Source organism: Homalodisca vitripennis, chromosome 6 (genome assembly GCF_021130785.1).
Source record: "Homalodisca vitripennis isolate AUS2020 chromosome 6, UT_GWSS_2.1, whole genome shotgun sequence".
Classification (NCBI taxonomy): Eukaryota; Metazoa; Arthropoda; class Insecta; order Hemiptera; family Cicadellidae; genus Homalodisca; species Homalodisca vitripennis.
Window position 1 is genome coordinate 121,194,921 of NC_060212.1, and position 27,489 is coordinate 121,222,409.

At 36.8% G+C, this 27,489-nt stretch overlaps 1 pseudogene; it reads right to left on the bottom strand.

The window, feature by feature from the left end:
• The window catches only part of LOC124364854, a 213,062-nt pseudogene extending 187,208 nt beyond the window's left edge, over positions 1-25,854 (bottom strand).
• Between the last annotated feature and the right edge of the window lie 1,635 nt (positions 25,855-27,489).

Consider the following 27,489-nt stretch of genomic DNA (forward strand, 5'->3'; position numbering starts at 1 on the left):
ACGGTCTATTTCCAGTTGCCATCACTTCCTATAAATAGAGATCACACGAGATTTACAGCTTCCTTCACAATAGGACTAGCTCTCTTTTCTTGAGCAATTCTCCCGGCTTTTCTCCATAGCTGCTTTGATCATGGTGTTCACGCTGCACTTGTTCACTGATTGCGGCCACTTCGAGTTCATAGCAGATGTTGTTCAACATTTATTTGTCTGTGTGTGAAACAGTGATTGCCTCCAAATGGACGTTTCATTTATAGGATAACTTATACCGATGAGATGGTTTACATAAACAGGTGCTGCGACTTTCTAGGTGGGTAAGTTATGAAATCCACCAATATTTGGTATTAGTTAACATAATCGCCACTGAACACATTCATTGCATTCAGTGAAAGGAATTTGAAATTTAATGGGACGTAATAGTGGCACTTTCATCACTTTTAAAATAAATTCTAGTCATACCTGTAACTAGAATCACACAGTTTGATGATTGTTGCATTTAAGATAACGAGTTTACTAGTTTTTACGTTATTATCCCACTGTAGTCTGTGATGTTTAATTGTGATCCTCACACTTGTGATTTGTGCTCGGGACTTGAATCCTGTGCAGAGACACTGGACTGGACTGCAAGTAACTTTTGGGTATGTTTAAACCCTTTTCTTTCCCTTCTTTCTGTTCATTATTTTTATAATATTTTTTTCTAATACTTCCCCCACCTGAGGAAGAGGATAGACTCTAATCTTCGAAACGTTGGGTTATACCTTTTAGAACCTATAACGATGACAAATGTCCGAAATCCTGTTATCCTTTTTATCGGTTATTATAAAAAAGGTTAACTCCAGTAAACTGAAACTCCTTTGGTACATCGTCTGTCTATGACATATGATCTCGGATAAGACCATGATACGGCATTAAAGACGAGTAGAGCGTGGCAGAGGAGCTGCTCCAGACTAAAATAGTCCCGGGCGATCCCAGCTGGCCGCGCATGTTCTGTAGCACTTTGGCTCCAACAACATTGCTCTCATTCATCAACTTAGAGAACTTTCCGTCTCTAAAAGTCTTTTACGAAACTCCTCTGGCGTGGAATTTCACTAAATTGGCTACTACCAAAGAGTGACCAATGAGAAAATATTTTTTCACAAGGAACCTTTCGTAATGGTTTTGTTTCTAATTTGCGGGATATAAATCTAAGAAGGTGATGAAGTAGAAATACTACACAAAATATCGAAGAAAAGGAAAGCAAAAATTGTAAAATTCAAAGAAAAATGAACACATTAGGTAAGCCAGTGGTTGGATCAAGACCACTGATGGATTCTAGGAGAAGATCGTGAGACATCAAAGAAGGCCTTGTCCAGCCGACAAAGCTTGGGGGAAGCACGCCCAGAGCTAATGGAGATGTCAGCAGAGGGGCCCACGAATAATATCCTAATTTGTAAACGAAATGCTCCGGTTGTATAGGAAATTAGGACGCTCAGATTGCAGACCGCCCACTCACAGTTGCCTGCTTCCCAGAGACTAACCAGTTTCATGACATATTCATATACACTTGTTTAAATTCTGCTACTGTTTTTGAATTTCAATCTCTCTTATTGAATCAAGAACATGTGTGCTTCTTCTTTGAGTGTGGTTTAAAGAATGCCCCAAGCCAGAGACGGTTCTACAACAAAATAGCTTAGACATTACCTACTGTAGCGGTCTTTATAACGAAACCAAACTCTAGTCAATAAATAAAACAGATGAAATTATTATTCTTTATTTTCAAATTTTCCATTCAACATTGGTGAAGTAGTGGCTTCGCAAAGATAAATATTACTGTACATGATAAATACTGAATCAACGCATTTCAGTCTATTATGTCGCTTATGTTTTCAAATTTCTAACCTGTTGAATTGTTCCATCCTAATAGTTCTGTGACAGAACTGAAAGATGAACAACTACTATTTGAAACAAAAACCTGAGTCGTGGATTAAACTAGAGAAGAGGATTAAATCTGTCCTCGGTGTGGTCTCCAAGTGGAGTCTACAAGTAGGTAGACTTAGGTTCTGGCGCGTTATCTGGACACGTGTTTACCGAGCTGCTTCCGGTATGGGGCTGACTGATAAGACAGAGGGAGACTGCCACATCGGTGAGATTCCTCAGCCTTCTAGCCACGCCAGCACTCGTACAGATGTGGAGAACAGGACACATACCTCACCGTCAGCGGTCCATATATTCTGCAGACTCTGCAGACTTCAGCCTTGCTGATTCATGTCAGACAAAAACTAACAAGAATTGTAAGTCACTGTTTCAGTGTTTGTGTACGTTCTACTAGAATCACGCGACACAGTGATAGTCAGCATATCTAGACGTCATAAAGTTCGTGTTGTTGGTTTATCCGGTCTTTAAGGAAGATGGTTTACAAATCTAGCAGTCTCAGATATAGCAGAATCATTTTTTTAACTGTAATCAAATTTTCCAAAATGATTTTCTTCCTATTTTAAAGTTTGTGCGTGATTTTATTAATTTATCTGTCAAAATCACCGCTACATCCTCCAAAACACTGTTAACGCTAAGATTATTATTTGTAACAGTCCAAATCTGTCAACGTTTTTCAATATATATCTTTAAGTATAGTTTGATACTTAAGTGCATTTTTACTTGACAAAACCGGAAACTAATTTAATAAAGGGTCAGCTTTGGATTAGTATACATCATAAATATATTCAGTGAACGAATTAAAAAAATAGTGCATTAGTAAATCACGTGTTTTAATACACATTCCTGATTATATTTTAACTGATTTTACATTTATTATTGAACTCTTAACTTTTCAATATGCATTTAGACTAACGTAAAAACAATCAAGATAAAAAGCATAGTTGGCGTTTATATCCAATAAAAATACACTTAATTCTCTAGGAACATGTCAAACATAAAACTTAAAAACGTTCAAAAATAAACATCAAAAAGGTTTTGTATATTTTACGAATGAAATTCATGAAAATAAATCCTGATTCACTATGAGTACTTATTGAAGTTAGTCTACGATCTACGTCAAAAGGAAGAAGTGGGTGTGGTGCTTCCATATGTAACATTGGCACACTGCCTGACCTATAAACTAGACAGAGTATATCTAGCCATCTCACAGGGTTCAAGTTTACAAGAACTTTCCTGTTGGATATGTTCTAAGAGTGGACATTGCTGGGCAAGTACGTGACATTTCCTATTGGATCTTGATCCAGATTTGTTCTGCCTGCCGTACCTAGGTGGGGGCCTCATCCTCACTCACACACGCACAACACTGCTCAGCCAAACACTGATCTCGAGTTATTCTAAGCAGCTGTTGGCCCAGCTGCTGTGACGTCACCAAACAGATGTTCCTAGCTCCGAGGGTAACAATTGTGACAATTGGGAGTCCTGTCACTTTCACTGTCAATGTCACACAGCCTTTCGATTGCTGTAGGATTCCTTCTGTCAACTGAGACTAATAGGAAGGCTCAAGCTGAGAAATGAGTAAGATGATGGATGGACGCAATTTCCAGTTGAGGTCATAGTGGTAATTTGAAGGCTCATGTGAAACGATAATTCTTTCAGAAACGATTCGGCACGATTTCGCTTAGAAATGTAACAAAATACCAAACCAAAATTGTTTAGCCTTGAACTATAAAGTCTCTACTTTCCCTAATATGTGATTAGACGTAAATGGAAATCAAGGAAATCCTCTCTAGGTTTAGACCATTTTCCAACGGAGGAAAAATCAAACGCTGCTGGTCTCAAATCAGTGTTTCCGTCTTTTGGGGTCTATAGTGTCGGCCATCTTGATTTTAAGCCCATTAGAAGATTAAATCTCATACATGTTTACAATCTTAAACCGTAGACTTCTGGAAGATGTCTCATTTCAAAGATGTAATTAACACGCTTTTTTCTTTTTTTTTCTTTTTTTTACATCCTTCGAAATGTTTTTACTAGTTACTCAGGAAAGTCTCAAAATATTTGTGCTTCGTCGTACAGTAAAAAGTATAAACTTTATGATGTAAACTAAAAAGCGTTTTGATGCATGTTAATTATATACTCAAAATGACACACCGCCCAAAACGATACGATCGTACGAATAAGGGCGTACAAATGTATGATACTTAACATTGTCCTTACGTGTGAAAATTTAAGGGCCCTTCATTACAGCCGGTTAAAGATGGAAAATGTACGTACTCATTTTACCTATATGAATGTTTTGTCCTCAAACATAAACATTAAAGTAAAGTTCTAAACACTTGTGTAAAGTACAGTTTACTGGCATAACCAAGTGAGTGAAATGCGGTAGGTTAATGGTTGAGTAAGGTATAACTTTGATAACAGTAAAGACTGACGGCTTATGTTAGACTAATAAAACTGTACAGTACATAAAGAAAATTCACTATCTTTAATAGCAAGTGCTAGTAAATAGTAAAAGCATTTCCATAGTGTTACGCTAAATTGTAGATCAGAAACTTTGGTATATTTATCAAAAATGATGGCAAGGGAATATGTTAAACGACTAGTTTAATCTAGTTTCTAGCAGTGATATGATTTTATTCGAATATAGAAATCTTCTTCTCCAATACAACTTTCACATTGAAGGCAAGGGGGTGCGTGAAGGGGGGCCAGATGGCGGAGTGGTGAGTCACTCGATAAGTCAAGTCGCCCGACGTTTGCTCCAGATTAAGTGGCAGTAAATGGGGCACAAGGGGAGGGTCCTAGGATGGGACACTGGCCATGTATCGGCTTATCTCTGTGTGATCTGGGGTGACAACTTCATGTGACACGCGATCCTCTTCTGGTGAGTACAATCTGTCCAGTGGAGGAACAGGGATTGGGGTGCGACAGATCACTAGAATAAGGGACTTTATTTTACAAGAGTTGTCACGCATATTCTATATGTATTCAAAACTGAGTAAAATCTTCCATCTTTTTCCTGAAACTTTGTTATGACTTTTATTGACATGGCAATTAAAAAGGTGTAAATATGTTAACACGAGGGAATTTTTAGTTCAGGAAATTCAGCAACAATATTCGAAGAGAACAGGATTTTCTGGACCTTTACCATCGTTCAGTGATACAAAAAAATCAGTAACACTACGTTTCGAGATATGCAATCTGATCTCTTCTTCAGGTAAATAACTAACCCAACACATAAAATTACAAACTAGGTTAAAAAAACAAATCATACCACAGCGTTGTGACACGCGTAAACAGGGTGGTTGGTCGGCGAATGCCAACCTATTGTGACCTGTATTCTGTAGTAGGCTACATATTCAATAATTAGTGCTGTAATTATTTTTTTTTTTTTATTAATTGCATGTTTTAGAGTTTGTGAAGTTGACACACAACATGGTAGTTGTGATTCCTGATTTAGGCGTGTCACAACGCTCTGGTATGACTTGTTTATTTTAACCTAGTTTGTAATTATGTGTTAGGTTAGTTATTTACCTTAAGAAGAGATCAAATTGCAGATCTCAAAACGTAGTGTTACTGATTTTTTGTATCACTGAACAATGTAAAATGTCCAGAAAAATCCTGATTCCTTCACAATCCTTTCATCGTCGAAAACAAACTTCAAAACAAGAACAATATTCCGATCTTCTTCCAGAAATGGTTCAGAAGTTTTGTTAAATTACGGCTTTTGAATGGGGATGAGTCAGTTTTAACCATAATGACAGACTATGCGAACTATGAATATGGGGTAATTGAAAGTAAAGGCCCCAATATTTAAAGTATTTCTTTCAGAAATATACTTCATTAATTGATCAAAACGCATGATCTAGAAGTCCATAAAATCCAAACTCTAAACAGAGGAACGCTCTACCTTCCTGTACTGGGAACCTCTGACAGTTGGTTGTTAACTGCTCCTGAGTTCAGTCAGTGTTGCGTACAATTAGAACTATGATGGTAACCACCGGTTATTCATGAAATGCTCACAGCAGAGTGTCAACCTTCAGCTCATTATCGTCTACTCTAACCGAGGTTGGAGTACTCTTATTTTCCCTCGTGGCTAAGAACTGAGCCACCGTAAGAATGTGGGAAAGTTATTTAATGGCCTTTAAGACGTTTACAGAATTCAAAACATTTTCTAATATTTATGATGTATCCATATTGAAAGTGTGTCCACACAGTTCATAGGTCCAATTCTCTGTACAAAAGCGGGATTCCTTATTTTAAGAAAAATCTAAAACCTTCGTGGTAATAGAGGAATATGAAAATTAGAGGTCTTCCATATTGATTTCAAACATGCGGCCAATAGAGTTTACTTAACATTTTGGTAAACAATTTAAAGTAGTAAACAGCTTTTTCTAGACCTATATTAATCTTGCAATAAGAAAACAGAGGCAAATCAATTTATTTATATTGGCACTTGTTTTTAGTATTGAATGAATACTTGAAAAGGAAGGCTGCTGGTCTTTCAACCAAGACTGTTTAAAACTTACTTAGTTTCGAAGAAATAAACCCAACAATAAATGCAAAAAATCGCGTAAGTTTAAAGTATATGTATTTCTCCATATCCGATTCAACAACAAGATGGATAGCCATTTCTAGTTTCAACATGTTCTATTTGTTTCATAATGTTCTAAAATGTGGTATCACAAGTTGGGAGGGTAAAGAAATTTTGATTTCTTTCCCGCATTCCTCGAGTTGAAAAGGGAAAATTTGTTCCATTAAGAAAAAAATCATTGCCATATAAGTTGCTGCAAATTTTAATGAAGACACAAGTTTCCTTCTGAACACATTTGAGGAGAAAGCCTGTATAGAACTGTATAGCTTGAAAGCACCGATCTACCTTGATGTCAACTTCACCCAAGGTTCTGGGTTTCCTGTGACAATTTACCATACTGATTGTCGAGCTAGGAGTTTAGTATTCCTGAGTCTCCACGCCGGTTCAGTCCAGTCTCATTTTGTGATTCCTGCCACGCAGACTGCTCAGATATGCGTGATTTATTAGTAGGCGTCAGGAATAGAGGCAGGAATGTAGGGATCGCTGATGCTACGTGAGGAGACATGGAAGCCAACTACATTCTTGCGTCCAAACATATCCTAAGAAATCTTCTTTAGGGTATGGCGAACTGCTGTAGACAACTACATTCTCGCGTCCCAAACATATCCTAGGAAATCTTCTTTAGGGTATGGCGAACTGCTATAGCCAACTACATTCTCGCGTCCCAAACATATCCTAGGAAATCTTCTTTAGGGTATGGCGAACTGCTATAGCCAACTACATTCTCGCGTCCCAAACATATCCTAGGAAATCTTCTTTAGGGTATGGCGAACTGCTATAGCCAACTACATTCTCGCGTCCCAAACATATCCTAGGAAATCTTCTTTAGGGTATGGCGAACTGCTGTAGCCAACTACATTCTCGTGTCCCAAACATATCCTAGGAAATCTTCTTTAGGGTATGGCGAACTGCTATAGCCAACTACATTCTCGCGTCCCAAACATATCCTAGGAAATCTTCTTTAGGGTATGGCGAACTGCTGTAGCCAACTACATTCTCGCGTCCCAAACATATCCTAGGAAATCTTCTTTAGGGTATGGCGAACTGCTGTAGCCAACTACATTCTCGCGTCCCAAACATATCCTAGGAAATCTTCTTTAGGGTATGGCGAACTGCTGTAGCCAACTACATTCTCGCGTCCCAAACATATCCTAGGAAATCTTCTTTAGAGTATGGCGAACTGCTGTAGCCAACTACATTCTCGCGTCCCAAACATATCCTAGGAAATCTTCTTTAGGGTATGGCGAACTGCTGTAGCCAACTACATTCTCGCGTCCCAAACATATCCTAGGAAATCTTCTTTAGGGTATGGCGAACTGCTGTAGCCAACTACATTCTCGCGTCCCAAACATATCCTAGGAAATCTTCTTTAGGGTATGGCGAACTGCTGTGTAACGTTAAATTTCCATTCACTGGTTTTTTAAAATGGAAGTAAACAACTTTTGGACATCACAATAAATTACTTAATTACGTCAAATCAAATATATCTCTGTAGATCATGATAAACACTGCAATTATTTTTGTGAATAGTTATCAATAAATCAAATTAATTACGAAATAATTCGTTTCGGAGCTCAACTAAAAAAAATTGTCTAACCGGAAAGTTCCCAATCTGTAAGCGAAAGACAAATCAAGTTCAGTTGTTCTCTGTAGGAACAAGAGGAACAACATTCCAAAATGCAATGGCAACATATGACCTTTACCTTTGCAGCATCTGTTTTTTAAGAAAGATAACAACTTAAGACCCATAACCTGAAGACGGAACGGTTTGAAGCATTTAAAAGTGAATTGAAAATCATTAAAATTAGAAAGATTAATAGTAATGATATGTGTATACTTTTTTCTTTTGGGTAAACCAGAAAAACTTCCAGTAATTGGAATATATTTTCAATAAAGAATCCAAAATATCTTACCTCTGTTCGATTTGGGTGAATTTTAAAGAACTAATTTACAGATCATGAGCATGTGTTTAGTAAATCACACAAAGCGTGTTCTTACACGTTTAACGCTGCTCAGTTTGGTAGTTTGAAGTACAATAGCGATTCTAGCTCTAAAAAGTAACACAATTATTGCTCTAAGACTATCATATAACTACTTAAAACTGTTAAAATTCATCACGACAATCTGTTGCCTGAAATTATTTACTGGCAAATCTTTAAGTAGATGTATAAAATTAGCAACTGCCTCGCCTCGGAGACACATGTGAAAGCGGATCTGGTCAAATAACAGAGAAGTCCGTCGGTATGTTCAGACATGCTCCATGTATGGTCAGGGCAGTCTATCTCCGCAGGCCAGAGGTTATACTGAGATAATGTTATTGCCCAACACCGGCGCCGCCACCCTTGGCTGGGGCACGTTCTTGCGACTCAGCCTTTACTGCACAGAGTTACGGTTGTTTGTTTTTATGGAAGATCTTTCGACAACGCTGTAAATTGTGTTAGCGGCGCGTTATGCGTTCCTCAGCTGCAATAGAATTCATGGTCACTTAATTTCTCCATAAATCTCCCTCAGAGGGGAAAGTATTTGGCCGTAAATGGAAATCCAAAAGCATTACCAGCTTCAGTTGGGCTTGTTCTGGAATATTGAACATTTGTTCAAAAGTATCCATATAAAAGACTTGCTTTATAGTACGTAATATATCAGGAAATGTCAAACATTCTGAAACAAATGCCAGAAAACACTGCATCAACATTCACTTTATTTTATGACGTTATCTTATATCCGTACGTGTATTTACTAAGGAAAGAGTTTGTTCTCAGTCTCCAAGGCTCCACCCGCTTTAGAATTTCCAGTAGCAACAACTGAAATTTTAGTAGTCTACTAAATACAATGACGTTTCGCATTTACGTTATATTTTTAAGGGGATCAATAAAAATTGCTTCGCTCTTGACTACATGGTTCAATTCCAGTTGCCATTGGTATTCAAATAGAAGATACTCTACTAAATGTCCTGATATTATAGTAATTAAATTTTATACACTGTTAATGCATTAAATGTGGAATCCACCAAATTTACTTTGATACGTTTTGAAAAATTGTATTATTTCAAATTCCGCAGAAACTGGTGAACTTTATGTTCATCTTAATCTTATTAAAACTGTCGAAAGCATTTACGAAACGACTGTATTTGTCACTTTCATTAACATTTCCTGCAACCGAAATTTTACTAGTTAGACCGTTTTGGTCTTCTTCTCTGTACTGCTTCAATCTTCAGCCGTTTGGAACTACACTGACAAAACTACGAGCGATTTCATTCCAACAATTCAATTTTTATTCATGCCAAGATTTTTTAAATCATCGCCTCAAGTTATTAGATTAGGACGCAATGTAATAGTTTTGAAACGAATCTTAAAAAACTTGTCAAACCTAGCCTGGTCAGAAGATTATCGTATAGAGATACCTCTGAAATATACGCTATCCACTCTTTTTCAGTATGGCTTTAATGTTATTGTAATTCCCATGTTTCATTTTAGAACAACATTCATCATTACCTCCATAGAAGACAATTCAGTTCAAAAATTAATAAATTTAGATCTAACCTAAAAAAAGAATCCGCCTTAACGACTTGGCACCGCTTATGTTTGTAAACCTGCTCAGTGCCGAATAAGGCACTTGGGAGTGAGGGAAAGGACAACGGGCATGTGGCCAGGTCACATGTAATCAGACTGTTTCAGATAGATGCACATGCACTCACATTGTACTCATTGGCGCCAGTTGCGCATGGGTGTTGGGAAATACTCTCACAAGTGGTCACTCTGTAGTGTTTGTCGGCAACATCACATTGTACCATCATCACAATAGTCCACTCTGTACCAACCGCTATTCATCATCCTTATTGTGGTAGCCTTGGATTCACCATTTAGTTGGGGAAATTTCAACATCAAGTAAAGGAATAACATTGTTAAAAACCATTAATAACGAGTTAAAAATCAGTAATCAAAAAAGTTTGTTTCTTACTAAAATTCAAAAGAGCTATCAGAAACTAGTGAAGTCTCCACAGTTGTGTTAAGATAATTATTACAAACAGATAACCAATCATGATTCTATTTCAGTAAAGCTACTTTCAACCGATGCCAAAACATTCTAGAATCTTAGAAAATTTAACTGTCCCATGAGGACTGGACCTCGCCTGGATAAGGACGCTATCAATGCGTTGGCAAACCATGCACGCAGGATGTGCAGTCCTAACCCTACCAATGATTCTCTATTGAATAAACACATCCTTCCCTCAATCCTCGCACATCGTCTATCTTCATCATGACCCTATTCGCCACCTCTATATATAGCTGTCCCTCAACACTTGTTATTGCTTGATTATAGCTGAAAGCTTTGAATACAAATATAACGGTTCGGTCAAGATATCCTAATATAAAAGTTCGAACTGATTAATAACAGACTTATATAAAAATAAACGTAGAATGGAGGTCCATGCTCATAACGTTATAAGGAATCGGCGTAAACATGACCATAAGGATAAACTGCTCTGCTTCTAGGATACATAATATTGACTGTTATGTTTTGATCAGTTTACGAACAATATTTCGTTTAAACATTGGCATTAATGCCTAGCTTCAGGCAGGTTACCTATCACTCTAACACATATCTTCATTCTGTATTCACTTGTTTACAAGGATCATGAATGAGGATCATCTCTACTCTAGATTGAGTATAAGAGGTAGCTCTATGTGGGATATATATCTGTGATAGCTGGTCTCGACGATATTCAGTAAAATATCATCAACCGAAGCTCATGAAGTGTGGTAGACTCATTGACCATAAGAGTTGGGATGTCGAGAAGTTCCCTTTATATTTTCAGGCTCGACCAGTAATCTTTCGTTGGTTCGGAATATTCTCGTTCTGTGTAAGACATATACGATGGGACACCATGTGGGCTCTCGTCGGCACCGCGAGCTTCCGACATTAGATTCGTGGTTTTAGTGGATACCCTCGCGAGCTTAAAGCCTGAAGGACACATTCGGGTACAGGCCCTCGCGTCGGCCTCCCTCCTCGCGATTGGCGCTCAGAATTGGATTGATCGGCATTTGCCGTTCTCTTAATGTTCAAAACTACTTGCCACGCGTAAAGGTTGGAACTCGGAGCAATGCGTTCGAAACTCTTGCCGTTCAGTACTACTGGCCGCGCGTAAAGGTTGGAACTCGGAGCAATGCGTTCGAAACGCTTGCCGTTCAGTACTACTGGCGCGCGGTAAAGGTTGGAACTCGGAGCAATGCGTTCGAAACGCTTGCCGTTCAGTACTACTGGCGCGCGTAAAGGTTGGAACTCGGAGCAATGCGTTCGAAACGCTTGCCGTTCAGTACTACTGCCGCGCGTAAAGGTTGGAACTCGGAGCAATGCGTTCGAAACGCTTGCCGTTCAGTACTACTGGCGCGCTGAACTCGCAATGCGTTCGAAACGCTTGCCGGTGAGTACTACTGCCGCGCGTGAAGGTTGGAACTCGGAGCAATGCGTTCGAAACGCTTGCCGTTCAGTACTGCCGCGCGTAAAGGTTGGAACTCGAAGCAATGCGTTCGAAAGGTACTACTGCCGCGCGTGAAGGTTGGAACTCGGAGCAATGCGTTCGAAACGCTTGCCGTTCAGTACTACTGGCGCGCGGAAAGGTCGGTATTCGGCAAAAATGCGTTCGAAACGCTTGCCGTTCAGTACTACTGCGTAAAGGTTGGAACTCGAAGCAATGCGTTCGAAACGCTTGCCGTTTAGTACTACTGCCGCGCGTGAATGGGAACTCGGAGCAATGCGTTCGAAACGCTTGCCGTTCAGATCAAAAATGTGTTTGAAACGTTCGGAATGGGACTACTGGAACTTGGAACAATCGATACTTGAAACATGGCACTTGGGACGCTTGCCGGTCGGAAGTTTCAGCGATCGGAACATCCTACCACTACAATGATTACACCAGGAGTTCATGGATGACCCTGATCCTTACTGAATATCAGGGTCAGAACGACTATTTCTGTAACGAATAACACCACTAATTCGATAAGGAAAGCTTGCCCTGCTTTAAAAACTAACATTTTACACATCCCCTTTGTTGTTGCTACACTCAGGAATTCTTTTTCTTTTAAACCGTCCGTACAAAGGTGAATGCACGATCGATAAACGAACAATTGCCTTCGTTTGACAAAGAATACACAGGCGACAGCAAGGACGAAGGAGACGATACTGCGAGACAGGAGCAAATAAACAAACACACGTGAGGCAAATAAAACTAGATGGACGTTCAGGGAATGGACAATGGTCAGTAACAAGGGCCAGATTCACACAATGAGGTGCGATATTCAATGTTAATGTCATGTAAATTGGTGTCGCGGTACCGGATTTCTTTAGTAACTCAATATAAATACGAGAGCTCTTAAAGAACAATTTAATTCTCAGTGCAGCTAATTGTGGACAAACATAAGTAGTTCAATTTTTCATTACGGATCTCAAATCTGTGCCTTGACAATTTTCTAATTTCTCAATTTCGCAATTCCAAGATTTGTAAGAACCATTTCCCATTAAGATATAAATCTATAAATGTCGGTCGGTTATTGGATTTGTACTTAAAATGTCTCAATTTACCTCTTACACCGAAATGATGTAATAATAAAAGGATTTCGGACATTTGCCATAGTTATATGTTAAAAAATGTATAACACAACGCTTCGAGAGTTAACATATGTACTCTTCATCAAGTGAGAAAACATTAAGTACGTAACATTATGTACTAATTGTAAGTGTCTAATTAGAAAGTGCGGCAATGGACTCCCACTATAAAAAAGGAAAAAAGAAGAGAAAGTAAAGGGATTTCTCTTCTAGGATATAGCAATCCCTTTATTTCTTTTCTTCTTTTAGTCGCAGTCCACTGCCGCAAGTTCTAACTTTTATGTATTAATTGTCTTCTCACCTGATGAAGAGGATAGATGTCAATCCTTGAAACGTTGTGCTATACATTTTTTAACATACGATATCAAAAGTACGAAATCTTATTATACTTACAAACCTTCCATCGTTAATTACAAACTATAAACAAATAATATTGTAGTATTTCAAATATGTCTTTAGGATCTTTTCACGTCATTTCTAAATTTACCACGAATATTAATGTCTGACCTAAAAGCTAAGTTATAAAATCACTACATTTCATTATTATCCGACTATTATTCACCACATTCCTGGCTAGGAAACATCCTCCTGAATATTGTATGAACATTTTACAATATAAGTATGTGTTCATACTTAACATAGAATTCATGTGTTCCTGCAATCCACATTCTAACCATTCTGTCATATTGGGTAACTAGTTTCTCTTAATTTGTAAATTTAAATTTGTATTGAATTAAATATTTCTGCACGTTAAAGATAAAACAATGAAACATATTCTAACTTGATTATGTCTAAACAATTTTATTCCAGAATTTCAGTAATAAATAACTGACAGTGCTCTACTCAAATTGGTAGATATTGAAAAGTGCCTGGATGCTGGTTGTTGATAAACAAAATTCACAAAACTCATCGTATTTTTTTACAAAACAAATATTTAACGTACGAATGACAATGATCCAAGGTAAAACAGACATGACTCGACTTTTTCCTCAGCCGAAGAGTCGCACCACGAAACATCAAAGACAGCTGCTCATGATTAACCACATATTGTGCCTCCCCTCCCTAGACTAAACAAACACTATTATACCATCCCTTCCCCCACTGGGTCTGTCATCAACAATAATAGAGCTTATTAAAATCGCATCATGTCTGTTGAAAAATCCGCGGATCATTTCAAGATCAGACTATCAAAAAGCTGCAGATCCTAACAAAAATGTGGTACACCTCCATGAGCTTTGTCTAGTTGCAGCGTTCCGCATAGAAAAGCCCGAGCTTGTGCTGAGCAAGGGAGGGGAGAGATGTGTACCTCGTCTCTACAAGATTTTGAGTGATTTTTCAAAACTCCATTTCAAAATTGATTTTTTTTCAAATTTGTATTTAGTACGAGCATACCAAATGTATGAACAAATTTTCTTCTAATTTTACATTTTACTTGGGGAAGAATTCGTTAACGGGACAAATCAAGAGAAATTTGGTCTTAGAGAACTCTGTTTAGCAAAGTTGTATTTTTTGAAAGTTTTGTTCGTTTGACAACATGCGGAGTTTTAATCCTTCTGGAACAGTAAACAATTTTTTTTTATTTCCTGCAAAGAAATCAAATTAGAAATTGAAGAGTTATGGTCTATGTCCCGGCATAGACCAAAATTAATAGTAGGAATCGTTGACCTACTTCAAAATTAACACACTTGTCGTAAAAACAAAAGATAATGTAATTGCCTTTGCAACCTGAACAGCTACACATATTCCGCAATTCAACAAAACGGGATCTGGCGACTGTTTTTATCCTTTTCCATGAATGTGATCTAATTCAGAGTTATGAAAATAACAGCGATTAATTAACGCGTGGCGCCTGTCAAATATCATCAATCCGTTTAATTGTGTCCTTAGTAGCGACCCCAGAATCTCAATAAATCTTGCGATCGACCATTAAACCTAATTGATCGCGTTGACGAATCGGCAGAGATACACTGGGTCTGTTGATAAGCGAGATATCATTCATTGACAAGTCGGTTCGCAGCCACTTTCTGCCAGCTCTTTGTTTTGTTCTTGCGTTATCGCCGTGGAATGCGGGAAGTTCAATGATCTCTTATCAGCCATAACGGTCCTTATCTCCAGCACCTTCTTGTGGGGAACAAGAGCTTCCAGTATTGTTGAATGTTTTGAATCCGCTAAAACTGTGGAGTGATTGACAAAACTGGCAGATTTGTGACTGAACTGTGCACCTGATGATGCCCCAATTTCCCAGCTCAGAATTATTGGGTAGCTTCACTAAATCGTCTTCTAGTAATTGACCTAAAGCGCCCCCGCCGATACAAACTGTAAATGTTACGGAATTTCAAAAGCACTGTCTAATTAGGCGTTTAAATTATTCTACAAGCTTCACCTGTAACAAGAAATTTCTTTAGTAATCCATATAGAGTAATTTTTAAAAAACCTCAAAATTTGAAAAACATATTAGTAAGAAATGAATTAATTAGAAACGGCTCATCAGAGGGTCCTACAAACTAAACATCCGGAAATTTAAGGTATGGGTAGTTGTAGATGTAAATTATCCTTTACAATTTTAATTTGTTTAATTTTATCAAATTACACAATTAACTACAAATTGATTTTTTAAATTAATATTCCTTGTGTTATGCAAAATTATTTACTCTTTGTACCTAATTCGAAATTATTTTTATTAACATATAACGTTTCTTTTGTTTATTTTTTTTATAGTATGTTTACTTATTTATATCTCTTGAAAATGTCTTGTATAGAGAATCTGTATGGTTCATTTTTCTGTTTTGATTGAAGTTTTATATCTATATATATATATATATATATATATATATATATATATATATATATATCGTGTGTGTGCGTGTGCGTATGTGTGTGTGTGTGTGTGTGTGTGTGTGTGTGTGTGTGTGTGTGTGCGTGCGTGTGCGTGCGCGCGCGTGTGTAAATCCGATGTGTGTTAACAATAAACTTATAAAGACGAGTATGAGATAAGGTAGAATCAATAGTACAATTTATCAACATCAAATTGTTTAAAAGCTGAAGCCTCTATTTATACGCCATAGTCTATCAGCGGTCATTCACCCAGCTTCTTATCACGGGCCGCCTTATTGAGCCATCTAATTAGTGACATACAATCTTTGTAACGAACTAAGCCGCGCTTCTCCTTAAACGAGCACATTTCACTCACATTTCCTTCTATCATTAAAACCGCTCTTGAGTGCAAATTGGTTTTTGAGGGTGCATCACATTCAAGAAGGCATTTAAATTGCGGTATTAGAATAAAGAAGAGCTTTGAGCCATGAAAGCTGCCGCTACGGGGACCTGGGCCTCTCCATTAGAATTTGCCGCACCTGCCGCGGTGGACAGGTTTTTTGGGAGTCACGCCCAATTTCCTCCCAGACCGCAGAGTTTGCCGCTTCTAAGACATCCCGCGCAGGCTATCACATTACTAATGATTCTATTCCACCTGGCATCACGTTTAGAATCGCCTCTTCTGATTTGACTTGAAGAGATTGTAACCTGTTGAGTAATTTTGTTCTTTTCAGATTTCCTATTTCCAGATTATCATCAGGAGAAAAAGCAGTGAATAAATAATCATCACGGTAATCAACAAATAGATGAAAAGATTAACTTAAATAAAAGATAAGTAGAGATACCTTACTTCTAAATTGACTAAAGGTCTGGCTGGTCTAATTTCATTCCACGCGTCACGTTTGGAGCCAATCAAGTGATATACCACATTGACGTGTTTGGACAACAGCGGATTGGCCATCCACCAATTGACCGTTGACGTACTGCCAGCCTCTCAATTAACCGAATACTAAACATCAGCGTGTTCCTCTCCTCACAACACATGTAGAACACACATGCGGTTGCGAGATAGTAGTGTGTATCACGTCACAGACCCCCTCCCCCCCACAGTTCGACTGCCCGCATGTAGGTAATCAAATAATTGAGGCGACTCGAAAATAATTTAATTTATTTTAATGATCGTAATTTGAAAGAATGAGTTATTGTAATTGTGGGTGGAGTTGGTACACGATGTCCATCGTCCATCCATGGTACATCGTCGGGTGCTGAGCCGATGGGCATTTTGAGAGAAAGGGTGGAGAACAGACAAATATATATGGGGAAGATGGAAACACTGACCATAGAAGCCAGTTTAATACCCATATAAGGAAATACCAGTAGAAGCATGAGCCATTCAACTGCTTCCTCAACACGACAGGTTGTATTATCTCGTTGGATCCGTCCAGCATTGCTGTAATTTGTATTTACACGTCTACTTAAGCCAAGGTCTAATCTATACAATGACTGGCGGATTCTACAGGTATTCAACGCAAGAAAGTCAATTCCCATTTTAACGATCTTTTTAAATTGTTTTTAAAAACTACAAAATTTTCTTCACTGGTCTATGCTTTTGAATGGATTCAGAAGGGATCCTGTAAGTCTAGAGGAATCATATTTTAGAAAATTAAATCACTATTGTCTTTTTATAATGCTATCTAAGGAATATTAGGTCAGATCAACTCACCACAAAATTTACAAAAACCATCCATTTTTCTCATCGTACATAATTTCAGATCTAACTGAGGGGTGAAAAAAGCTCTATGCTGTTGTAAAACCAGATCACTGAGACAATCTGGAAAAGAACTTAGACATAACGCTAAAACATTTCGCCTTTGCACTCATTTTCAGATAAAGAAATTATTCGTTCATTCTATAAGATATCACAATTAGGTTGTTTCACAAAACAGAAAGGCAAAACGGCATTTTGGAAGTGCAGTTTTTGGAAGTCGATATCTTGAAGATAAGATAGATGGTTAAATGAGGTAGTACTTCGATCCAAAACTGTAAAAGTGACCACTAAAAGAATCATTAGCTTGCTTCACAAAGCAAAAAGGCAAAACAGTATTTTAGTTTTTGGAACTTGATACCTGAAAGATAATATCAACGATAAATGAGGTAGAACTTTGATTTAAAACTCGAAAAGAGATTATTAAAAATATCATTAGCTCGCTTCACAAAGCAGAAGGGCAAAAAGTGATAGTGGGAGAGCAATTAGTATGGAAGCCGTTATCACTGAAAAAATGTCACAATAAAGTCAACCCAAGCCTTATGTGCACTATCGATATAATTAAACACGCATGACAGCCAGGCTGGGACAAGGGAGCTATTATCAGCTGATAAGATGTCAACAAACGCACCGACAGCGACAACAGCAGACGGGTCGTGGGACTCTGGTGTTTACTGTGCGAGGTTTACACTGGCCTGCAGTTGGCAAACAGTGTTGTCTTTGTTGTTTCCAGGCCACCTTCTGCATTCCTAACCTCCTCATTGATCAGGTTAAGTTCCGATAAGCTGATTGCATTCCCCTTAAATGCCCTACGTTTAAGGGAACGTAGGCAACATATTACGTTTTTGTGATACCCTGCGTAGTCAATCTCCTTCGACCCTACCTACCATGCTTGTCATCATAGTGCCTTTCCATACTTCACACCCTAGGCTCCAAACTGTTAATATTGATGGTATCCTGGATCGTTCTCGCTACTCCTCAGATGATTTAGTCAATATCCCTACCAATTATTTCTGATGGTTTCGTAACTTATGGAAGGATTAGTCCTTTTGATGCTGAAATTTATGAAGAGAAAAGTAGAGGTTGTTTCAGTCCATGGTAGATGTGGAACTAACCGACTCTATACCAGCAGTCAGACTATCACTCCGGTAGTGTACTGACAGTTAGTTATATTGATGGTATAGAATCTGAAATGACGGTTTGAAGAAGATGCTGACGGAAGTCAGATTGAGTGAACAACATTGTGCCGTTGTTTATGCGGCATCAATACATGAATATTGTATGGGAAAGACAACAGGCCTGTGTGTCCTTAGTCATTGCTGTCTTCAAACTTTAGTGTTTTTGTTTATAACTTGAACAAGATACAATGTTGCATTAACATATAAAGTAAGAACTTAAAATAGTAAATGATGTAGCAAGAATATAAAGAATACTTTACTTTGCGTTTAGTAATTAAAATTAAAATTAGACCACTCTTTGATTTGACCACTTTGTACTTACTACAGGTCTAAGGAAAACAAACCTTCTATTCTATAAAGCTAAGTCTAAATCGATCGAACAAAATCTAATGAAATCTGAGTCATGTCAGTCGGATTGATCATTTAGTGGCCTACATTTGGTTAAGATCGCTATATAGCAATGAGCACACGCATAAGTAAATGGTAATTTAAAAAATATGCATACTACGATTCCCTCTGATGATAAACGAGGAAGTATTATCCAATAGCTATCGTTCTCCGATCTTGTGTTTTGCATATGAGTAATTGTGTCGTCATCGGCCATTTTTACTTCTGAGTATCATAAACATTTATTTAGTGCGGATGTAACTTGTAAGAGTGCGCTTTGAAATAAAATACTACACTCCTTTAATTTTCACTGATATAATTTGAACCACCTTTCACTAACAGTATAAAAGTGGGTCATTTCTGTACATCATTCTCTATTTTTGGAATTAGAGGGCAATAAGGTCATTTCACAAAAATCGTTTGTTCGGTCTACTTCCATTGAGCACAGATGGAATTTGGCTTTCAAATGCAATATAAATTTAGTATCTTAATTACTAATAAAAAACAAAATTTTACATTACAAATTGGTTTTTTTTTTTTTATCACTTTATCATATTTTCTACATACAAAAACTGTATCATCATTACAATTTTTAAAATCTAACCTCAATCGTCTTTTACTGCTATAAAGAAACAACAATTTTACCCGAAATGTTTGCATCTGAAAGTTTTTATGAGATTAAGGATGAAGCTCTCGACAGCTATTATATTGATTCAGAAGCATAACTATGTTTATATTATGTTTATATTATACCGTTTCCTAATTTAAGGTGCACCTCGATAATACTAAAAAAATTAGCTTATAACATTTACCATGTACACTAAAGTTAAGTGTGTACTTAACGAAAAGTTTGGTGACTATAGTAATGAAGCAAATATTTTATAGAAAACACTAATATTTGCTTTTATGCTGAGAAAAAACCTTGTAAATTTATGCCTAAATAATTAAGAGAATTGAAATCTAATAGTCTATTTCTGAGGCGAAGTTATGGGCTGCATAGCCCCTCTTATCCATTTAATCACCAATTGACATATCATCGACATAAGCTGATAATTCTACGGTATATTTACTCAACGTAATAAATATGTACGTGTTAAAAAATTACATGTATTAACAGAACATAAATCTCAAAAATAGTTTCGATTCATTTAGAAACCTAATGAATTTGATATGGCATAGCGTAACCAAAATTTGCATCTCTAATTATTCATAAATCAACAGGTACTCTCAAGCACTTATATATTAAAATGTGTTATCTTAGTAATTAATTACATCATTTCCCTTTTTCATAGTAAACAAAATGTTTTTATCGAAGAAACATGAAATAAATTACGTAGCTCTCGAGGCAATCAGTGGTGTAGCTGGCATTATTGTGGGAATGGCGTATTCCGTCTCCTAAACGACAGTTTAACTGGCAGGCGTCAAGCAATATCCATTTTATCTTTATTAACCTCAACATGGCCTGTGTTATCATATGAAAAATGTCGACAGGTCGATATCCGAGCTGATAAAAACAGAGTACTGATAAACAGTTCAGTTCTTATGAACCAGCACATTCTAGACAACTCGTACAGTATGTCCGTAAATTGGAAATAATTGAACTTCGCGGAAGATCTGCCGGAAACAGCTTGTTTGTGGCCGCTCACAATCAGCGCGGTAGCTACAACCAGTCCCACGCCTGGTCCATAGAGATTCATTGACCGATCGCTCTATCAGTTCAGCCCTATCTCAGTAGACCCAGCACTATCTCAATCTGACATTGTAGTTAGTCTACCAGAAGCAGTGTTGTAGTTGCTACCTACCCTGTGGCTGTTCTCACGGCATCGTTTTCCCCACTTCCTGCTACTTGTTACGCTCGGCTACCCAACAGGTTTTTGGTCATCTTCACAATCTACATATTCAATAATGTCCAAGCACATCAAGCATCCAGTGTAAATATCCAATCTCCATACTTTGTATGGACCCTTGAAGAATTAGGTCGAAAAAATGGAAGAAAACGTTAATCCCTTCTTCTTAAGATTCCAGAGAAGCCCATTTTGACACCCCAAAATACAGGGTCAATTACAGGTCAAAACATTGTGAACAATGAATACAGATATTAAAGGCACCTATAAATCTTCATCAAAAGACCTACAGTCAGAGAGCAGAATGATACCCTGCGTAGTCAATCTCCTTCGACCCTACCTACCATGCTTGTCATCATAGTGCCTTTCCATACTTCACACCCTAGGCTCCAAACTGTTAATATTGATGGTATCCTAGATCGTTCTCGCTACTCCTCAGATGATTTAGTCAATATCCCTACCAATTAGTTCTGATGGTTTCGTAACTTATGGAAGGATTAGTCCTTTTGATGCTGAAATTTATGAAGAGAAAAGTAGAGGTTGTTTCAGTCCATGGTAGATGTGGAACTAACCGACTCTATACCAGCAGTCGGACTATCACTCCGGTAGTGTACTGACAGTTAGTTATATTGATGGTATAGAATCTGAAATGACGGTTTGAAGAAGATGCTGACGGAAGTCAGATTGAGTGAACAACATTGTGCCGTTGTTTATGCGGCATCAATACATGAATATTGTATGGAAAAGACAACAGGCCTGTGTGTCCTTAGTCATTGCTGTCTTCAAACTTTAGTGTTTTTGTTTATAACTTGAACAAGATACAATGTTGCATTAACATATTAAAGTAAGAACTTAAAATAGTAAATGATGTAGCAAGAATATAAAGAATACTTTACTTTGCGTTTAGTAATTAAAATTAAAATTAGACCACTCTTTGATTTGACCACTTTGTACTTACTACAGGTCTAAGGAAAACAAACCTTCTATTCTATAAGCTAAGTCTAAATCGATCGAACAAAATCTAATGAAAACTGAGTCATGTCAGTCGGATTGATCATTTAGTGGCCTACATTTGGTTAAGATCGCTATAGCATGAGCACACGCTTAAGTAAATGGTAATTTAAAAGATATGCATACTACGATTCCCTCTGATGATAACGAGGAAGTATTATCCAATAGCTATCGTTCTCCGATCTTGTGTTTGCATATGAGTAATTGTGCCGTCATCGGCCATTTTTACTTCTGAGTATCATAAACATTTATTTAGTGCGGATGTAACTTGTAAGAGTGCACTTTGAAATAAAATACTACACTCCTTTAATTTTCACTGATATAATTTGAACCACCTTTCACTAGCAGTATAAAAGTAGTCATTTCTGTACATCATTCTCTATTTTTGGAATTAGAGGCAATAAGGTCATTTCACAAAAATCGTTTGTTAGGTCTACTTCCATTGAGCATAGATGGAATTTGGCTTTCAAATGCAATATAAATTTAGTATCTTAATTACTAATAAAAAACAAAATTTTACATTGTAAATTGGTTTTTATTAATCACTTTATCATATTTTGTACATACAAAGCTGTATCATCATTACAGTTTTTAAAATCTAACCTCAATCGTCTTTTACCGCTACAAAGAAACAACAATTTTACCCGAAATGTTTGCATCTGAAAGTTTTTATGAGATTAAGGATGAAGCTCTCGAAAGCTATTATATTGATTCAGAAGCATAACTATGTTTATATTATGTTATATAATACCGTTTCCTAATTTAAGGTGCACCTCGATAATACTAAAAAATTAGCTTATAACATTTACCATGTACACTAAAGTTAAGTGTGTACTTAACGAAAAGTTTGGTGACTATAGTAATGAAGCAAATATTTTATAGAAACACTAATATTTGCTTTTATGCTGAGAAAAAACCTTGTAAATTTATGCCTAAATAATTAAGAGAATTGAAATCTAATAGTCTATTTCTGAGGCGAAGTTATGGCTGCATAGCCCTCTTATCCATTTAATCACCAATTGACATATCATCGACATAAGCTGATAATTCTACGGTATATTTACTCAACGTAATAAATATGTACGTGTTAAAAAATTACGTGTATTAACAGAACATAAATCTCAAAAATAGTTTCGATTCATTTAGAAACCTAATGAATTTGATATGGCATAGCGTAACCAAAATTTGCATCTCTAATTATTCATAAATCAACAGGTACTCTCAAGCACTTATATATTAAAATGTGCTACTTAGTAATAATTACATCATTTCCCTTTTCAAAAACCGATCATAGTACACAAAATGTTTTATCGAAGAAACATGAAATAATTATGTAGCTCTCGAGGCAATCAGTGGTGTAGCTGGCATTATTGTGGGAATGGGCGTATTCCGTCTCCTAAACGACAGTTTAACTGGCAGGCGTCAAGCAATATCCATTTTATCTTTATTAACCTCAACATGGCCTGTGTTATCATATGATAAAGTGTCGACAGGTCGATATCCGAGCTGATAAACAGAGTACTGATAAACAGTTCAGTTCTTCTGAACCAGCACATTCTAGACAACTCGTACAGTATGTCCGTAATTGGAAATAATTGAACTTCGCGGAAGGTCTGCCGGAACAGCCTGTTTGTGGCCGCTCACAATCAGCGCGGTAGCTACAACCAGTCCCACGCCTGGTCCATAGAGAGATTCATTGACCGATCGCTCTATCAGTTCAGCCCTATCTCAGTAGACCCAGCACTATCTCAATCTGACATTGTAGTTAGTCTACCAGAAGCAGTGTTGTAGTTGCTACCTACCCTGTGGCTGTTCTCACGGCATCGTTTTCCCCACTTCCTGCTACTTGTTACGCTCGGCTACCCAACAGGTTTTTGGTCCATCTTCACAATCTACATCTTCAATAATGTCCAAGCACATCAAGCATCCATGTAACGCCCTATAATTGTATGTAAATATCCAATCTCCATACTTTGGATGGACCCCTTGAAGAATTAGGTCGAAAAATGGAAGAAAACGTTAATCCCCCTTCTTCGTAAACGCGCAAGATTCCCAGAGAAGCCCATTTTGACACCCCAAAAACACAGGGTTCAATTACAGGTCAAATGCATTGTGAACAATGAAGACAGATCATTTAAAGGCACTATAAATCTTCATCAAAAGACTTGAAGGATAGTGGCAGTCAGAGTTAATGAACCCAACAAGACCGTCGAACCCTGATCAAGGTCAGGATCAAGGTTGTAAAAACTGAGAATTTTAATTGTCAAAATCACTAATTTGAGAGGAAATCTCCTTAAAACACCTAAGGAAACCAATTTTAAATCTGTAAATATGCAAGACTTGGGGTGGCACACGTATTCCAAACCGTTAGTATCAAAACAATCCATCAATTCAAAGGGCTGACTGGCCCAGCACTCGTCCTAGAGGGCGCTAATAATCATAATAGTCGCGGCTCAGGCTCTAATATATTCCGTTCCTTTGTGATGGGGTAACTGGTTAGACGCCTTTCAGCACCTTAGACCCCACCAACCCTTCTTAACCTTTCCCTTCCTGGATCCGATTGGGGTAGGTCTCGGTTTCGTCTAGCCTTTGGTCGTCATAACGAAATTTTATAATCTGGACCACCTGAAGCGATTACAGACTTTTCACAATAGCAGTATCGATTTAACTGCGAACACTAAAACAATGGTTCATAAACCAGTCGTATATATATTACTGATGCTAAGTAAGGTATTAATGGCCTAACTGGTATAAAACCCACTCAAGAATACTGATACCGGTTTAAGATTGATCACCGCTTAGTTTTATTAAGTAGTACCCATGACTATAAGCCGATTGCAATATTGCCCGAACTTTAAAAGTCAAAACAAGATGTAGAAATTTTACTTTTAGTTTTACAAATTAATAAATAGCCCTAAATTACGGCACAAACTTGTCTTTCACTGGTAGAAGTTCAGTCCTTTACCCTGGAATTCTCTAGAAAAGTCTAGGTTTCTCTAAGAGGTTATTCGGTGGCTTTTGGTTTCAGTTGCATTTTTATACTAAGTTCAATATTTTATTAAAATATAATTTTTATTAAAATGTTTTCTCAATTTGTTCCCTCTTTTTAGAAAACTTTCGGTTTCACGAACAAAAAAATAATTTTGTTTATTAACATTAATAGATTTTAGTATCACAATTAACAACTAAAAAAAGTGTCTATTAAGCTATTCTTAAAACTAAATTTCCTCCAAAAACATTCTTTCAATTTTTAAAACTAATTACTGTGGTTTAAACACAAAACCCGTACGTTGCTAATAAATTTAAAATGCATTTGTTAATTGGAAAAGCTACCGTATGATAAATGTTACCAAAATAAATTAAAAAATGGTTTAATTATATAGTGCAATATCAAAATTCATTTCAAAGATGTAATTTTGAAATATTCCTGTTCAAATTTTAGTAAAAAAATTTAATTATATTTCACCGCGCTACAATTTTAAACGAATATTTCATGAAAACTTCTCCCAGGAGCACTTTTATTCCCGCGTTTAAATTGTACTAATTATTACGATCCTTATCAACACAATCCTTTTATACATATACATAGAAAATAATACCTTGATTGAGGAGTATGAAGGCGACGAGGCACAACAGCCAGGTGGAGTAGGACTTCATGGTAGAACACTCACAGCACGGTACCGGGACAGTAGGAACACACGCACTCACTTCTACCTGAACTGTGGACGGCCAGAACTGAACTGAACTGGTAGAACTCCGGTGTCAGCTCTCGCGCCAGCGCCGCGCCGCCGCCCCTCCACACACGCTGGGGCACACGCCTAGGCCTAGGCCTACGGTGGCCAGCGGTAGTCATCCGCAAGACTTCCTTTCGTCAGAGGCCAACAAAAGGGAATTTGCAAGTATAGTTAGTTAGTTAGTTCTGCGTAAGGTCTGATGTACGAAACAAAGGGTACACCATTATGACTAAAAATACTTAATATTCCGATTAACGTACATTCAAGTTTAGTTGAAATAAAAGTAGTTCTCGAGTGTGTCTACCGCCTTGCAATATAAAAGTCAAGATTTATTAATACTTTTACCAACAATTTTAATTTTGGATGCAATACATTATGTGGTCTTTTTACGTCCTTCCTCTTTTAAAAACAAACGGCGAGTTAGTAAATAATTAAAATAATGGTTCAGATAACATTTTAAACATGCTTAAAATAGCATTTCAAAAAAATTATAATCTTTGGTAAAATAGATATTGGTCTGTACTTTTTCATATTGAAAGGTTATTTATTTTGTTACTAGGAATAACTAAGATAACTTGAGAGTGACCAAACCTACTGTAAATGCTGCCTGAGATAGTCGCTATTTTGTAAAGAGGAATTGATTTGATTTTAATTAATGCTGTAATTAAATTATACTTAGTAAAATTGCTTTAAAACTTGACATCTCACTCTTAAATACCACAATTGTATATTGTTGCTGTTATACATCTCTTACAATATTATGTTGCTGATATTATATTTATGTTTTATAATTGTTCAGGATTATTATAAACTAGATCTGGATACCAACATTTTCTTTCACTACCCAACCAAATATTTCTTTTCATTCTTTTTTGGTGTTTTACAAGGGCAATATTCTTTAGATTTCCAGTTACGAACGTACATTAACTATAACTATACTTAATTCTTGACCATAACCAGTGTCTATACTGTCAGTTTTTGTCTTAAAAATCTGTTTAAAAATAAAATAATATTGATTATTAGATTTTTTTTTAATGAATTAGATTTTGATGATATTTCATAGTATTGGTAATTAAAACTCGGCAAATGATCAGAGATGGCACTATTAGGAATTTCAATTCGAATAGGTTGGGATATTTGAGACAATATTATTATAACAATGGAATACATTTTTACAGAATTAGAATCTTTTTGAAACAGGAGTTTTCTAACTTTAATTAACATATTATAACATACTAATTTCATACTTTATCAAATTATTTGGAACATATACTAAGACCGTTTCGTAATACATTCTGTAAACGTTTACTGAAGTCGAGCAAGGTCCCTGGTAGCAATAAATTAACGTTATTGAAAATTAATTATCCAATAATTAATTACGCGCGCATATGGTTGCATTCAATTCAAGTTTAAATAGTATTTATTTATATGTTTTATTATTAAGTAGGCTAATAAGTAAAAATCTATTTATTTACAATCGTTTGTCAGATATATGTACTGCTTTTCAGAACAGCTCAACTCAGCAATGGCCTTATAAACTAAATCTCAAATAAATAATAATGACTCGCAAAATATGTTGCTAAGCGCTAAATCTCGAGAACGGCTGGATCAATTTGGCTAATTTAATTCTTTTAAACAATCTTTGAAGTCCACG